The sequence below is a fragment of the Narcine bancroftii genome, chromosome 5 (assembly GCF_036971445.1).
Source record: "Narcine bancroftii isolate sNarBan1 chromosome 5, sNarBan1.hap1, whole genome shotgun sequence".
Classification (NCBI taxonomy): Eukaryota; Metazoa; Chordata; class Chondrichthyes; order Torpediniformes; family Narcinidae; genus Narcine; species Narcine bancroftii.
The window spans coordinates 207,436,362-207,449,894 of NC_091473.1; positions in this window are offsets into that span (position 1 = coordinate 207,436,362).

A 13,533-nucleotide genomic window follows, 5' to 3' on the forward strand; every position below is an offset into this window, starting at 1 on the left:
AGTGTAGTCTGCAAGGATTCTGTGGCTGGGTGTACTCCTGCTTTATCCGTCCAACTCTCCTTACACTGACTCAAAAAGGTCGAGATCTCCTCATCCTCTTTAATGGAAAAGGTCAGGGACTGGATGACACCGGGGCGAACGGGAAACTTATCCCGCATTGCACTTCCTACTGCCGTAGCATGCTTGGCAAATGGTTCGGCATCAGGGCACCTAGTGGTTCCTGCGACCATTTCTACCTGCTGTGTTTCCCACAGCCCAAGCTGTAAAGGGGGTGGAGTGATCCTCTGACATTCCTACCGAGAAGGCATTCTCAAGTGTCTGTTCTTGCTCTCTCTCATTTGTTTTATCCAGTCGCATACTAGTGTCCCTTACTCTACATACATCTTTCTATATTTCCTTAGTTAACTCCTTCATTTCCTCCACCCTTTCCTGCATAACTCTCTTAAGTCTCTCCTTCGCCTCCTGGAGTTCGTGACCTGCTAATTCAGTGACATTCACTATTCCCTCATTTATCTGCATCACTGGCATCTGGGGAATCGGATAAGGTGGTGGCAATGTCTCTGGTAACTTTGGATATAGCGGAGCTGATGGCTTAACCTCCCCTGTCATCTCCTCCCCCGTTTTCTCCTTTGTGATAGGGGATGCCTTTTTAGTAGCATGCTGAAGGTTTGTTTCCACAGCCATGCAAGCCAATAAATATGTTCTCCTCTGCTCCTTCACTTCCTTCTGTTGTTTAAATTTTCTTCTATTCAAGATAGACCCTTGTCCCTCTTTCTCATGTTCCTGTACCTCATTTTTCGCCTCCCTTCAATTTACCTTGAACTTTCACACTTTCCTACAAACACAAAAGGAAAACTTATCACAATACTAAAACAAGTAACTATTATACAATATTGAACAAGGAAAACTTAGCACACTACTAAAAAATGTAACTATTATACAATATGTTCACTAAATCGATTTGGCCAAGAACTCTAACTTTTATATCTATGTCTCTACTAGGGGACACTAACCCCTATTTTTTCAGGGGCCTCTAACCCCTGTTTCTCTAGGGGGCCTCTAACCCCCATTTTCTCCAGGGGACTCTAACCCCTGGGTTTTTCAGGGGCCTCTAACCCCTGTTTCTCTAGGGGACTCTAACCCCTGGGTCTCCAGGGGACTCTAACCCCTGGTTTTTTAAGCTTTATTCATTGGCTTCTACTAGGACTTTCACAGAGTAGTGAGCACACACAATTTTATCATTGTCAATAGCAGAACTTTGTTTAAACAGGCGTCTGCTTACCTCCTTTTGTTGAGTGGCCACTTGTTGTTATCACCACACCACAATCGACCGTTGTTTCGTCTCTTTCTCTTCCGTCACTTCTCCATCTTCATCATGTCGGGGTCACCAAATTGTCGGACTCTGGCTTTACCCTACCCCGCTCCATCCTCAACATCCATTGGAGCGCTTTCATCCCTAACGTCGAAGTACTCGAGATGGCAGAGGTCGACAGCATCGAGTCCACGCTGCTGAAGATCCAGCTGCGCTGGGTGGGTCACGTCTCCAGAATGGAGGACCATCGCCTTCCCAAGATCGTGTTATATGGCGAGCTCTCCACTGGCCACCGTGACAGAGGTGCACCAAAGAAAAGGTACAAGGACTGCCTAAAGAAATCTCTTGGTGCCTGCCACATTGACCACCGCCAGTGGGCTGATAACGCCTCAAACCGTGCATCTTGGCGCCTCACAGTTTGGCGGGCAGCAACCTCCTTTGAAGAAGACCGCAGAGCCCACCTCACTGACAAAAGGCAAAGGAGGAAAAACCCAACACCCAACCCCAACCAACCAATTTTCCCTTGCAACCGCTGCAATCGTGTCTGCCTGTCCCGCATCGGACTTGTCAGCCACAAACGAGCCTGCAGCTGACGTGGACTTTTTACCCCCTCCATAAATCTTCGTCCGCGAAGCCAAGCCAAAGAATTTAGTCTATGTGTCGTCTGAGTCCAGCGTGCTTGTTGAATGAAGTGATAGGAGAAGGTATTCGGTTCAACAATCAGTTTATTACACAGCACAAGAATAAAGCTTAACAGAGCTCAGGTTCAGTCGTTAGTTCATAGGTCACCTGTTCACTGAGCTATTCCCCAAGACTGACCTCTACTGTCCAGTCTCTACAGATTATATAGCTCAACCTTATCATACAGAACAAAAGTTGGCTTTCTTTGCTAGATTTCTTGCATAAGATTTATCACAAGTAATTTCCTGCTCTGCAGATATCTGGGGTGTAGAGCTCTCATCTTAATCCTCAAGGCCAGAATATCTTGTTGTTTTGATCAGAAATCAATTCATATCCCAGATATTTCTAATTATTTCTTTGTTCTCATCTGGCCATATTCTTCTGTTCTACTCAATACCTCTGTCTTAGCCTTCTTACTGAGTTAGTTTCCATTCACTTTGTTTCTGACAGTCTCTGTCATGTTTTTCTTTGTTTTTGTCTGGCCATCTTCTCCTGTGCTAATCAACACCTCCTTCTGTCTTAACATTCCTACTAAATTGTTTCATACATCTCTTTTGTATTTTGGGAGCAGGCAATTCTAAACCTACTGTAATCAGCCAACTTTGCTACATACTGTGGCTGCCCCTTACTTACATTACTCTTTCCCTTCACCATGAGGTAAAAATTAAATTGTTACATAGTACTGGATTCATGTATACAAACTAAATAGTACATAAGCATATATTCTACATATTTTCTATGATTAATTAACCCCTATATTCCAACAGTACACACAAAATAAACACACAATGTACACGCACCCACAAAAATAGACACACGCACTGTGGTGCGCTGTTAGACAGAATCAGACGCACACAACATAAAGACTGTGCAACAGGCTTTAATCCACAGAGCCAGGCTGGCGGTAGCTGCAGTAACTCTTGAGTGAGCTTCGGGAGGCCGGCGCAGGCTCATATCCCGGAGGGTGATTGACACCCAACCGGGTGGGGCTTGATTCCCTCAGGTCGACTGATTGACAGCCCGGCCAAGTGTTGCCCTGTCCCCTTACCTTCCTGCAGGTACAGAGGTTGCCCCCTGCAGTAGGCCAGTGGTGTACCACCACATTCACCCCCTTCTTTAAATTGTCCCAGTTGGTGGGGGGGGGGGGGTTAGTAATAAGAAATCGCAACCACTATATACATACAATATTTACAGGTTGAGAGTGTGAGAGATAATAGAATATAGGAAGTAAAGCTAGTATGAATGAAATAAGGAATACTATACTAGATTAGAGGAAGTTAAGTAAGTGCTGAGTAGGGATGAATTCCGATAAGAGTGTGAGGAAAGGTTACACAAGTATAATAGAATAAGGGTCTTATAGTGATAGAAAGAATTAGCAAGTTGTGCAGAATTAATAAGTCCTGGGGGTTGAGATGTGTGAATAAGACAAAGGCAGAATCATGAATAAGGACAAAAGACATGATGGGACCCAGACAGGATACCCCATGGTCTTTCAAGTTTACAGAAACTGCACTTAGGCAGACAGAATTACCAAATGCCAAACCAATCCAGGAGGCAGAAGAATGTTAAGGGGGGGGGAGGGTACCTCTACACTGAAATGAACTGTATAAAAGTTGGGTGAGTCCTAGTATGTGTGTGTATTCCCAGGGTAAGGGGAAGCACCCAACTTTGCACTGTTGTACAATAAATGTTCCTTGTTCTCAATTTTTGTCTCGAGCGAAATCTGTGAAGGTACTTCTGTTTCTCACAAATGGGGGCTCGTCCGGGATCCCACTCCCTCCACTGACAGAGTGCCCGACGACGGGGATAGGTGCACCCCGGCTGATTCAGCTGGACTCCTAGATGAAGGGTGAGTGGTCAGTGGACAAAGCGAGTGATATCCGAGAAGAGGCATTGAGAACAAACGACGGGAGAACGTTAAGGAAGCACGCTAGGAATAGCTACTGGATCCCGGTAAGAGGAATTTATTTACCTGCTAGTATGGGAGGAGTAAGTAGCAAGGGAAACAGTCCTAAAGGACGGGAAGATCAGATACCTAAACATAGTCCGTTAGGATTAATGTTATCTGATTGGTGTGTGGGGAAAACCCGTGGGAAGGATAAGCAGACCATGGTCAGGTACTGTTGTCAGGAATGGGTTAAGAATCCGATAAAAGGGAGTTCAGTATATTGACCAAATTTCGGATCTGACGAGGACTGGATGTGTCAGGCATTGAACATCTGGCTCTACCAAAATCAAGGAGACAATACCGGGAGTAGAGAATATGCAGCCTGTTGGCTTAATGAATCGTTTAATCAGATGATATTGGATGAGAAGAAAGATACAAATAAGAAGGATGAGGAACCTTCTGCCCCCGAAGTAAAGGGATGGGATGTGTTACATTCCCTTCCTCCACCTTATGTTTCCCCTGTGCCGGCTCCCATCCCCTCCCTCTCCCCTATGCTTTACCCTTCTTCACCTTCCCCTCCCCCTCCACAGTTACAGAAAGAAGGAGAAAGTAGGAGTGGTATGATGACCCGCTCACAGAGTACAAGATTACTGCCTCAATTGACGCGAGAGGGAGGAGACTTTGATTATGAGGGTCATTCAGAACAGTGTGAGACCCTTCGGGAGGGAAGGGCAGAACCCTTTGATTTGTCTCCCGGAGGGCAGGAACCTAAACATCATAGAGGAGGGGATAAGCCAGAAATTAACTGGATGAGACCTTTACGAGAGGTTCCCTTGGGAGGGGATGTGGGGGGGGTGTGAGAGATAATAGACTATAGGAAGTAAAGCTAGTATGAATGAAATAAGGAACACTAGACTAGACTAGAGGAAGTTAAATAAGTGCTGAGTAGGTTTGCGTCCCGGCCTCTACAGATATTAAAGAGATGAATGCTAAAATATGGTACAAAGAAGATGGTGGGAAAATGATAGGCAGAACATTAGTCAGGGCTATACCTGGAGTAGGGACAAAGGGGGTATATATGCTAATGCTCGCAGACAAGCTGCTACTCACAGGTTAGGTAACAATAAATGCTCCCCCCCCCAACTTGCATCTTGTAAATTATCCTTTGGGTCACGAATATATTCGGAAGGCTAAAGGCCATCAATATAAGGGGGATTCCAGTTGTAAACGGCTCAAGCTGCTCCAGAGTACCACAGCTGTTTGGCATTTAAACCGTTTAATCAGACTCCAGGCAGTTTTGGAGATTATCACCAAACAGACAGCGACGGCCTTGGATGTATTGGCTAAAGAACAACGACAGATACGAGCTACAGCTTATCAAAACCGCCTGGCTGTCAATTACTTGTTGGCTGCTGAGGGCGGCATTTGTGGAAGATCGATTGATGACAATGGTCACAATGGTCAGGCGGTTGAACATTTTACTGGTGACTGGAGGTGGATACACACAGCCCTTATAGCAGTTGGACTCGTTATTTTGATACTTCCCTGCCTAATGACTTGTGTGCAGTGTTTAATTCAACAGACCCTTCATCAGATCACTACAACCCAAAGGATGTAAGTTTCCCGAACTCCGTCTGATGATGCTGAGATTGCAGTTCGTTTGCTGACTCGCTGGGAAAAAAGACCAAGCTTCCAGTTGAGAATTTACTAAGCGTAGCTAAAGAAAAAGTGTGGATTGTGAGAGATAATAGAATATAGGAAGTAAAGCTAGTATGAATGAAATAAGGAATACTAGACTAGACTAGAGGAAAAGTAAGTGCTGAGTAGGGATGAATTCCGATAAGGATGAATTCCGATAAGAATGTGAGGAAGGGTTACGCAAGTATAATAGAATAAGGGTCTTAGTGATAGAAAGAATTAGCAAGTTCTGCAGAATTAGTAAGTCCTGGGGGTTGAGATGTGTGAATAAGGACAAAGGCAGATTCATGAATATGACATGATGGGACCTAGACAGGATACCCCATGGTCTTTCAAGTTTACAGAAACTGCACTTAGGCAGACAGAATTACCAAATGCCAAACTAATCCAGAAGGCAGAAGAATGTTAAAGGGGGGGGTGGGGGGAGGGTACCTCTACACTGAAATGAACTGTATATAAGTTGGGTGAGCCCCAGTATGTGTGTGTATTCCGAGGGTAAGAGGAAGCACCCAACTTTGCATTGTTGTACAATAAATGTTCTTTGTTCTCAATTTTTGTCTCAAGTGAAATCAGTGAAAGTACTTCTGTTTCTCACAAGATGATCCGACGGCTGCCGGGGTCTCTGTGACCGTCGTAGGACTGACTCCTGGTCACTGGTCGGAGGGGAATTGGGGAGGTTGGTGGCAGGGGTCTGTGTGGCTGGTGTGGTGCCGTGCGGAGGGGTGGCCGGTGTCGACGTGTAAGGGTCGTTTTGGATAGGTGGGGGGGCGGATTCGTCCCCCAAGGCTGAAGCGTGCCCCTGGTGGTCAAGGGGGTCCTGCGCGCCACATAGGTGCCTGGGGACAGGGATGTATGCCCGATCAGTGTCCTCCTGGGCTGGAGGGTGGCGTGGTGTGGTGGGTGCTCCTGCTGGTGCCAGGTCCCTGGTTGAGACGGTGTCCTCCCTGACACTGCCAAACTTAACGTTAGCGTAGTTATGGTTTGCATGAAGGAGGAAAACCTGCTCCACCAGGGCTTCAGCCTTGTGTGTCTGTACATGCTTATGCAGAAACACTGGTCCCGGGGACATGAGGCATGCTTGGAGTGACATTCTAGTCGCCGACCTCCTGGAGAATGAGAACAGGCATTTGTGAGGTGTCTCATTGGTAGCCATGCACAGCAGTGACCGAATGGCGTGGAGTGCCTCGGGCAGGGCATCCTGCCTGTATTCAATGGCCCACCTTTTCAACCTGATAGCCAGGAGGACTGCCTTCCAGACCTCCCCTTTCTCGCATTCCACTTGCCCATTGCCTCTCGGGTTATAGCTGGTCGTGCGACCGGTCGCGATGCCCCTCGCCGTCAGGTACTGGCGCAGATCGTCACTCATGAAACTAGACCCCCGGTCTCTGTGGATGAAGGTGGGGTAGCCAAACATGGTGAAAATCTGCCCCAGGGTCCTGATGATGGTGGCCGTGGAGGTGTCCGGGCAAGGGATAGCGAAAGGGAAGCATGAGTACTTGTCCACTACGATGAGGAAGTAGACGTTTTGGTTCGTGGAAGGCAGGGGCCCTTTGAAGTCCATGCAGAGACGCTCGAAAGGCTGGGTAGTCTTTACAACATGGGCCTGGGGTGGGCAGAAGAAGTGGGCTTTACACTCCACACAGACCCGACAGGCCTCAGTCATTTCCCTGACGTCCCTGATGGTGTACGGCAGGTTTCGGGACTTAACGAAATGGTAAAACCTGGTGACACCCGGATGGCAGAGGGACTCATGCAATGCCTGCAGCTTGTCGTCGTGCATAGATGTGCAGGTGTGGGAGTGGGCATCAGGGGAGTTGTTCAACTTCCTGGGGCGGTACTGGATGTTGTAGCTGTCGGTTGCCAGCTCGACTCTCCAGCGCAGGAACTTGTCATTCTTGATCTTGCTCTTGTGGGTTGTGTTAAACATGAACGCCATGGCCCGCTGGTCTGTGAGGAGGGTGAATCTCCTGCCGGCCAGGTAGTGGCGCCAGTGGCGGACCACTTCCAGAATTGCCTGGGCCTCCTTTTCAATGGCGGAATGCCTTAGCTCGGAGCCATGGAGGGTCCTGGAGAAGAAAATGACAGGGCGCCCCCCTTGGTTGAGGGTAGCAGCAAGGGCCACCTCGGAGGCATCACTTTCCACCTGGAAGAGGGAGTCCTCATCCACAGCCTGCATTGTGGCGTCCGCGATGTCTTGCCGGATGCAGGTGAAGGCTGCCTGTGCCTCGGGTGGGAGGGGAAAAGTTGTGGCTTGGGCCAGTGGACGGACCTTGTCTGAGAAGCGAGGGACCCACTGCGAGTAATAAGAGAACAGGCCCAGGCACCTGCGGAGGGCCTTTAGCGTTGGGGGGAGGGGTAATTCCATTAATGGGCGCATCCTTTCTGGATCTGCGCTGATGACTCCATGGGCCACGATGTACCCCAGGATGGCGAGGCGTGTGGTGCTAAACACACACTTCTCCTTGTTGTAAGTGAGGTTCAGCTCCGCGGTCGTCTGGAGAAATTTCTCCAGGTTAGCATCGTTGTCCTGCTGGTCACATCCGCAGATAGTGACGTTATCCAGATATGGGAACATCGCCTTCAGCTTGTGTCGGTCTATCATGTGATCCATTTCCCGCTGGAAAACGGAGACCCCGTTCATGACCCAAAAGGGAACCCGGCGGAACTGGTACAGGCACCTGTCTGCCTCAAAGGTGGTGTAGGGCTTCAGTAAAATTTCTTGTTTATTTTTATTAAGTGACAACATTGTTTAACGGGTTTAATGTATCTTATAGATTGAACTTCAAATAAATGGGAAAGGGGGTGAGGGAGGGAGGGAAGGGAGGGGGGAAAAAGGGGGAGAAAATGACACTGTATATATTCAAGAGAAAAAATGTCTGTATGTATCATGGTCAATATGGTTTATAGTGTGAAAAATTAAAAATTTTTTAAAAAATGGCGGTGTAGGGCTTGTCGTTTGGATGGATTGGGGATTTGGAGATATGCCGACTTAAGGTCAATCGTGGAGAAAACCCGGTAGCAGGCTATCTCATTGAGCATGTCGGTGATCCTCAGCAGGGGGTAGGCATCCAGCTGGGACTGTACCGATTAACGGTCTGGCTGTAATCCACGACCATCCTCGGGTTACTTCCCCCTTTGACCACCACAACTTGGGCTTTCCAAGGGCTGTTACTGGGCTCTATGAAGCCTTCCGCCAGGAGTCGCCACACCTCCGCCTTGATGAAGTCCCTGTCTGCAGCACAATAGCGCCTACTTCTGGCAGCGATCTGCTTGCAGCTTAGTGCAAGATGAGGGGTGATGCACAGTGTGGTGAGGCCGTAGGTTGGCCGGGGCTGGTAGGCTGTGTAATGTGAGTGGAGGTTGGGGCTCCCCAAAGGTAAGGGTGACACTCTGCAGGTGGCACTAGAAATCTAGGCCCAGGAGGAGAGGGGCGCAGAGTTTGGACATGACCAGGAGCCTGAACCCTGTGTAAGTCTCCCCTCACACAGTTATGTCGGCCGAGCAGCGCCTGAGGGTACCAACAGTCTTATCCTTGGCGGCGAGGGTGATCTAGCAGGTGGTGGGGTGGTCTTTTAATCTCAAGGAGTGGGCCACACTCAGGCCATTGTCGAACAGGCACTGTTACCTGCCCGTTGACTCGCACGTCCATCATCGAGCGCCCGATGTCGTGAGGGATGACCTTGGTCAGCATGGTGGCAGCCAGGACCATCTTGGAGTCGGAGTCATCGCTCTTGCCATGCGCAGCAATTTCTGGCAGAGACCTGGGGAGTGTCGGTAGGGCGGTCATCGCCCATGTTGACCACATCGACGTCGTGCAGCAGCCAATGGCACCCAGAGGCATGGGGAGTGTTGGTAGGGCGGCTTTGTCATCACCCTTGTTGACCACATCATTCTCAACGTCGTCAGGGGCCCTCCGTGTCAGCTGCTGCCTGGCCCAAGATGGCAGTGGCACGTGGGGACCCGCTGCATGGCTGGCCTCCTTCCCCAGGTATGTCCATTGCGCCGGGGGAAGTGACATCATCATAGTCGGCAGCAGTGACGTTGTTCCGTCAGCTGGAAGTGACGTCATGCCGTTAGCCGTAAGTGACATCACTGTAGTTCTCGGCATGTGGCGCTGGCAAGGGCGGGGGCTCGTGTAGGTGCTATGGGCACATGCTGCCACAGTCGCCAGTGGGGCTGGATGTTGCACTGTCGAAGTCGGGGAAGGCGGAAGTTGTCACGGGAACATGGTGCCACCAGGCACGCGCATGTGGGGGGAACCGCGGGAGAGGTCATAGAGGGCCGCTGAGCTGCCGGCAGGTTTTGAGAGGCACTCTTTTGCAAAGTGGCCTTTCTTGCCACATCGGAAACAATACTGGTTCCTAGCAGGGCAGTTTTGGCGCGATCGTTGATCTGACCCACACCTGGACCCACAATACTTACATGGGCGCCGGGCGCCTGCCACAGCAACGTTCTCCAACCCAGCTTGGTCTGGGGATGCAGCTTCCAGGGTTTGGACCACTTCCACAGTCTTGATCAGGGCGTAGATATTGTCTTCCAGCAGCTTCTGCCGGATGGCCCTCGAGCGTAGCCCTCAGACGAAGGCGTCCCAGATCAGCCTCTCGACCTCCTCTGCATCTACCCCGGGTTCAGCCAGACACGGTCGGGCCAACTCACAAATGTCCCAGGTAAGACTCAGCCATCTCCCCGGGTTGCTGGGCTCGGGTGCTGAGGAGGTACCTTGCACAGACCGCATTCATGGGGGGGCTTGTACAAGTTCTCGAGAATGTCCATTGCACTCTTGTATGTGGAGCAGCCTTTGGTTGTCTGGAAGGCGTGGGGACCAACCTCTTCTGATCTGAGTCCAATATGCCGCTTTCGTGTACGAAGTGTGTCTGGGCTTCCAGGTGGCGTGGGTTGACTTTGAGGCTCTCTGCGCACAGGAGTTTTTCCATGGCAGCCATGGGAAAATTTTGTGGATTAAATTGTAGTGTGCAGTTAGCCAGAATCAGACACACACAAGGTAAAGACTGTACAACAGGCTTTAATCCACAAAGACTTCCATAGAGACAGGCTGGCTGTAGCTGCAGTAACTCTGAGTGAGGCCTCAGGAGGCCGGCGCAGGATTATATCTTGGAGGGTTTGACACCCGACCGGGTGGGGCTTGATCCCTTCAGGCCGACTGATTGACAGCCCGGCCAGGTGTTGTCCTGTCCCCTTACCTTCTTGCAGGTACAGAGGTTTTACCCTGCAGTAGGCTGGTGGTGTACCACTACACACACACACACACACACACACACACACAAAACCATATACATGAGCACAAACACAGACATGCATGCGCGCACACACATGCACATCTCCACACACATGTGGATGCACACATATGACACACACATACATGCACACACACATGCATGCACACACACATGCACATCCACTCACATGTGTGTGTGCACACACAAAATACACGTGTACACACACAAAAAGCTACACACGAGTGCACACACAAACACACAGACATGTGCGCGCGCGCACACACACACACACACACACACACACACACACACACACACACACACACACACACACACACACACACACACACACAGTTTGGGATTTTGAAAGGGGAAGAAGGGAGGGGGCTGTCCCTTTCCTTCCCAGCAACTGTCCAAAGTCTGGGCCATAAAACTCGCTCTGAATTTAAACTCTGGTGCAAGAGAGAGAGCACATTCCGCAATTCAAGCCCCAACCCGATCATCAGATTTCTTGACATTCCTGCATTAGGTGGGAGGTGTTTCCACATCTGCTGTCTCAGCTCCTTGCTCCAGTCATCTCCACTGAATCCAGCAAGATCCACAAACAGATCCCACTTCCACAATATGGTATTTTGACAACGACCCCCCCCCCCCCCAGCGAGTGGAGTTGCTCATCCCCCTACCACAGTGGGTGGACCTCCTAAAGCGGCACACACCCTCCTCACCACCCCTCCCACAGTGAGATGCTCAAACCTCCCTGCCCCTCCCACAGTGAGACTCCCTCCTCACCACACCTCCCACAGTGAGACACTCACTCCTACTTCCCCTCCCACAGTAAGACCCTCCCTCCTCTTGTATTGATCCTTGTAAAGATAAATAAACTCGAAATGTAAACTAATAAAAGCGCCATAAATAATATTCACTAATGCTGGTGGAAAAAAGTGACTTGCTACAGTGCTTTTGTGGTGTCGGAGCCGTCCCTGACTCTGTATCAAGGGAAGGTTGAAGAACCTGCCGGTTTGCAGGATTCTGGAACTTCTGCCCAAAGGGAGCAGCGAGTAGCCAGCTGTGGCCAGGTTACTGAGGGTCCTATATGATGTTGGTTGCCTTCTTGAGACAGCACCTGCAATGGATGGGTGGTGTTTGCTGCATTCCTGGGTCGTTGAATGCCCAAACCAGGCTGCAATGCAACCAGACCATCCACTTTTCACCATGCGCCTGTCTGAAAGGATATCTGATGGCATAGAACACTACAGCATAGAAACAGGCCCTTGGGCCCATTTGGTCCATGCCTCAATCCAATGACCCACTATCGCAGCACTTTCCTCCCCTCTGTGGACCTACCCAAATTTTTCTTCAATATCAAAATCAAGCCAGCTTTCCCACTTCAGCTGACCAGCCTGGTACATACTTATGCCACTCTCTGCATGAAGAAGTTCCCCCTAAACATCTTTCACCCTTAACCTCTAGTTCTTGCGTCACGAAACCTCAATGAAAGGAGCCCTTTTGCATTTACTCTATCTATACCCCTCATACATCAGTAAACCCTCTCTCAAATCTCTTATCATTCCTCAATGCTCCCAGGAATAATGTCTTAACTTGTTTAACCTTTCCCTGTTTTAACCAACACCTCAAGTCCCAGCAACATCCTAGTAAATCATCTCTGTACTCTTACAATCTATTGATTTATTTCCTGTAGTTAGGTGACCAAAACTACACATAATAGCCCATATTTGATCTCACCAATGTCATAAACAACGTCACAATAACATCCCAGCTCTTATACTCAGTACTTTGAAGTATGAAGGCCAAGGTGCCAGAAGCTCTCTTCATGACACGATCTACCTGTGATTCGAGGGGTGAGAGGGCTGGGGTCTTGATTTAAGAAGGGTTGCTCACAGAACCACAGACTGGCGAGCCTGACATCAGTTCTGTGAAATGTTAGCGGAGTGGATTCCGAGGGAGAGGATCAACTGGCATTTGGAAGGCGAGGGTGGATCGGATTTGCTCTGGGGAAGTGGCGTCTCACATTCTTGAGCAAGTCTTCTTGAAGAGGTGGCAAGGGCTTTACGGCACCAGCGATCAGGACTGGGGTTCGAATCCTTGCTGTCTGCAAGGATTTTGTATGTTTTCCCCGTGTCTGCATGGGTTTTCCCCGGGGGCTCTGGTTTCCTCCCACCGTTTGAAACGTACCAGGGGTGTAGGTTAATTGGGTGGCACAGACTCATCGACTTAAATGGCCATGTATGTCTACATTTAATTTTATATTGAAGAAAAGAGTGATTGGGGCAAGTCAAGTGGCCACTCTCTACCTACAGTAGCTGGTGAGTGGGGTGAGGTGTGGGAGGCAGACTGGAATGGCCAGGCAGCATCCTTGGAGAGGAAAAGGCAGTCGGCGGCCTGAGCCCTTCACCTGGTGCTGAAGATCAGGCAGACACCCAAGTAGGATGGTGGGGTGGGGGAGAGGAAGAGGTCATGGTTACAGGTGATAGGTGGATACAGGTGGGAGGATGGGGAAAGAGGAGGAAGGAGCTGAGAGATGATGGTGGAGAGGGCAGAGGGCTAAGGAAGGTGCTCTGTGATTGGAGGGAGGAAGGGGAAGGGAGAGGAGCAGCAGCGATAGAAATTCACCAAGAGACTGGCATTGTTTTTCTTTTATAACAATATATTTATAACTACTAATAATATAACATCTTACTTAAATTAACTCCAGCTAT